Below are 4,338 nucleotides of genomic sequence, written 5' to 3'. Positions count from 1 at the left end.
CAGTACAGTGTTGAATAGCAGTGGTAAAATGAGAATCGCTGTCTTGCTCCCGATCTTAGTGGGAAATCTTTCCCTCTTCCTCTTTCAGAATGATGTTAGCTGTGGGGCTGTCATAAATGGATTTTATCATGTTAAAAAAGTGCCCTTGCTTTTTACATTTTTAAAGGTTTTTTAAAAATCAGAAGAAAAATAACCTTCTATGAAATTAAAATTCAGTGTTCATCACTGCCTTTTTTGTTGGAATCCAGCCACACTCACTTTCTCCCACATCTGAGACTGCTTTTCTGCTATGAGGGCAGAGTTGAGTGGTTGTGACAGAGACCGCGTGGCCCTCCAGGCCAGAAACATTTGCTATTTGGCCCTTTTTTGGAAAAGGTTCTCCAACCCCTGGTCCAGCTCTTCTAGACCACGTGATTTATGCAGAAAGGTGCTTTTCTCTTTTTTTCACCACTGAACCTCCAGCACATCCCACTGTTAACTGCCCAGTAAATGATGCACACTAAATAAGAACTTGTTGAAGTCGTTAAGTAATTCTAAAATCATCCAGTGCAAGAAATCTTTAATCCTCTCCTACCTACTGATTTAAAAGGTTATCTAAGAAAACAACAATCATGTAAAAACATATCTCTAATTATCTCGCTATACTGAATCAGTATACCTTCAATGTGTGGAGATGACCAGCATTACATGCATTAAGTGCAATCATATGTGTACATGTGTGTCTGCATATGAAAAGATATATTCACACAAAAAGTGGTTCACACACAACAGTGGTTTCATTTAACTATTTTCTTTTCCTTCATGAAGTTAGAAGAATTGAGTATAAATTTTGACACATATATGACATCATACCAAGTGGTCTTATAATTTTTTTAATATTCTTTTCACATTGTGAATTCTAATAACTCTCATTCCAAAGCACAACATAGAAAATGGAATTTAAAAACCATAACTTTTTTTAGTGAGAAACGTTAATAATGACCACTAAAACTATAACCAATATCTATGTTCAAAGAGTGATCTTTGCAAAGTGCTAGGAGTGCAGGAAAAAAACTTGAAAGGGAGTGAATACCCAGTACAAACAAGAACGTCCAGTGTTTAGGGCTCAATGTCTTACATTCAAGTTTCACAGAAATTCACTAATCTCAGGATGGGATCCACGTGTTCCCATGTGTATCTGGGGGTTTGATAGAAGGAATGTTCCGAATCCACAGTTGATCTTTACTTCCATACAGTTCTGCAGGGAGGTCACAAGGCACAGAAAAGGATGCTGTTGGCTCCTGGCGGCCCAAGAGGAATTTCTGTTTCATTTTGAAGCTGTCCAGGCCAAATACTTATGGAAGGAAAAGGACCCCAAGCTCCTAGGAAGAGATCAGCTGTGGGGCAGCATTTTCCTCTAACCCTCCCCAAGGGGCCTTGGACAGATCTGCACTTGTGACAAGGAACCAAGCAATCTGAAGAGATCCGGAGAAGGTGTCATATACGTCTTACTATGTGGCGTGTCATTGCTGCAGCCAGATGTCTCAGCTGACCATTTGTGAAAATAGAAATGAAGCCAATTCTGTTTTTCCACTGTCTGAACGCCACGAGGAAGAGAGCCCCCTGCTGGGTACCTTTCTTTCTAAGCTTGTCCCCACAATTCCACAGAAGGACAGATCACATGGAAAGGAGCAGCACTTTTCTCTGAGGTCCCGCTTTCCTTCCCCTGGGTTACCAACATTTTAAAACTCAGAACATAACCATTTTGATTCATCAGCCCCCATGAAGCCAACGCTTGAAAACTATCTGCCAAACTTGGCTTTAGATGTAGAAGAGGCTTCCTAAACCTAGTGTCCTAATTACCTTTTTGACTTCCTTGAAAACGTCCTGGGATTGATACAATGTGGTAAATGTTTGTTTCAGAGAGATTACGGTCATGGGTGGTATCTATCCACTCCTTGAGAGGAGGAGCATTATAAGCGATCAAGTAGCTGATGAGATGAGATCAGCTTTAAAATGGTGATTCTCTGGATCTGTGGGTTCCATGGGCAATTCATGGGTACTAGGGGCTCAAGCGTGTTCCTTGAATTTTCTGGCGCCAGTCAGCATGGATGAGGTTGGAGGTGTGAATGACAACCCACCTTCTTCTCAAAGCAGTAGCATCACTTTCGTGTGGTGTGTTCCAAATGCCATATCCAGCTTTTCCTGGCAGAGGGAAACATTTCCATGAGTCTCTGCCTCAGCTTGTAAATGAGCCTTGGCTACTTGCTTACCGCCATGCACAACCAGAACTGGTTTCTTCCTGAACTTTGGTGGCTGATGCTTTATGAACCAGGCCATATCAACACAACAATTAACTGCTGAAGATACAAATGTCCCAAATCGAGGCGATAGAATGTCCTTGATGTGGAGGGCTTTAGAATTATATAAAGACTTACTTCCTGAGACTCTAGTGAGGCAAAATTGGAAGGGGCTCCCTTTATCCAGCATGTCCCTAATGTCCTGGCCTTCCCCTGACGACTCTGTACTCATCTTCGTCCTCTGTGAGCATGTGGTGAGCAGGAGCCATGGTTTCCAGCTCCTGAGTAAGCACGGTCTTTGGGAGAAGGGACACCTTTCTCCTCCTTGATGGGCACTTTCTTAGTTGCCTTCTGCTGCGTCCCTGGTGGCAGCTCATCGTCACTACTGGAGAGACACCAACCCAGCTCTTCCTGGAAACCACTCTTCTGCCTCATAGGAGGTGAAACTTCTGAAACTGCAGCTGTGTTGTTGAATTTCATGGGTGACATTTTCCTCCTGTGGGCGGCTTGCCAAGCCTCTGAACAGGTGTACCTCTGCTCTTATGCTGCTCCCTGCACAGCATGGGAAAGAAGAGAGGTGGACAGCTTGTCCAGTTTGGGCTTTCCTCCTCACTTTCATCACTACTGGATATCGTCCATCCCCATAATCACTTTCCTGAGACATTAGACTTCCTCCAGCATCTTTGCAAGATGCTCCGCTTCCAGCCCTGCTGGACCCTCTCATGACTCTGTGGGATCTGAGCACTGCAGCCGCCTGAGGGTCCTAGGCTCACTCCAGATCCCTCCCCGCATGGCCGACTGCCTGCACGCAGTTCAAACTCTCAGGACCCTGGTGTGCCCTTCGTGGCTGTGGCTCTTCTCCTTCCCCTCTGGCCTTATCATTTTTGATTGTTAGTTTCTTTGTGTGTAAAATGATATCTCATGGGACCGTTGTGGTGATTACCTGAATATTCAATGTACAGCACCTAGCTCAAAGCCTGGACAAAGTAGCTGCTGGTGGTCTGCGAGACCAGTACAGTGAAAGGATGCAAAGGTGGTCCCAGCTTTCGAAAAGAAGTCCAGGCCCATCTGTAACTTAGCATGAGTATATGAGATAATCTAGGGTAGTAACAAGATAAATTCACAAACAACCACAAAAACTATCACCACAAAGTATCTTGGGGTTAGTCTTGCATGTTGTTGTACACCTGCCTGCCCTGTAGGACCCCAAGAATTGAAATGTATCATATCCACTGTGATCAGACTGAGTGGTGGACCCTTGCACTAGGACCATCTTGTAAGAATTATTGTCCAACTAGTATATAAAGCCTCTAGGATTTGTGTGTGTGTGTGTGTGTGTGTGTGTGTGTGTGTGTGTGTTAGAGATAGACAGAGAGAGAGAAAGAAATAAAGAGAGAGAGAGAGAATAAGCTACTTGGCTTTTGAATAAAAGGGGACAGTGGAAAATTGCTCTTGGCACTACATGTCCAATGCAAAAATAATATACATTTTGTCTCCATTTGGATTGTACTTGCATGTAGAAGTTGTGCTCAGTGAGAATCAAGTTGCAAATGTTTCTCTAGTCCCACTTAAAAGGTTATACATAATGAGATTTCTGCCATGGTGGGAAAGTTAAGAATTCTGGGTGACTTGCCAAATCTTTTGATAACAAAGAGTGCTTTTAATACACATTGCAAAGCATTTGTCTTTGCAAGGTGTAAAATGCCAGAGCTCAGCTTCCATTTTCAGGGTCTGTTACTCTCCATAGCATAATATATCTTAAATTCCCCAGCAGTGTTAACTCTTTGCACTCAGTAGCATGGAACTATGTATGGAGGTGTAGGACTCTGTGTATTCCCTTCGAGTAAGTACTGTCAACTCTGCAGTTTTTCCTATGCCTGGGATTCTGGGATTTTGATGAACACTGAAATAGTCTATATTTTCAATTAATTAATACATATTTATTGAGCACCATATATGTGTTCAGGCTCTTTCTAAGGATTATGACACATGTTTGGTGCTCTCAAGAGAGATCATAAAGTCCATGATATTCATAGAATTTCTCTGGAAGGGTACATAA

The 4,338-nt window shown here is 42.9% G+C and overlaps 1 pseudogene; it reads right to left on the bottom strand.

Moving 5' to 3' along the window:
- Positions 1-1,145: 1,145 nt before the first annotated feature.
- LOC118619339 lies at positions 1,146-2,943 on the bottom strand (annotated as a pseudogene).
- Between the last annotated feature and the right edge of the window lie 1,395 nt (positions 2,944-4,338).

The sequence above is a fragment of the Molossus molossus genome, unplaced genomic scaffold, assembly GCF_014108415.1.
Source record: "Molossus molossus isolate mMolMol1 unplaced genomic scaffold, mMolMol1.p scaffold_m16_p_6, whole genome shotgun sequence".
In the NCBI taxonomy this organism is placed as follows: domain Eukaryota; kingdom Metazoa; phylum Chordata; class Mammalia; order Chiroptera; family Molossidae; genus Molossus; species Molossus molossus.
Note: the sequence above shows the minus strand (reverse complement) of the source record. Positions and strands in the feature narration are given on the sequence as shown.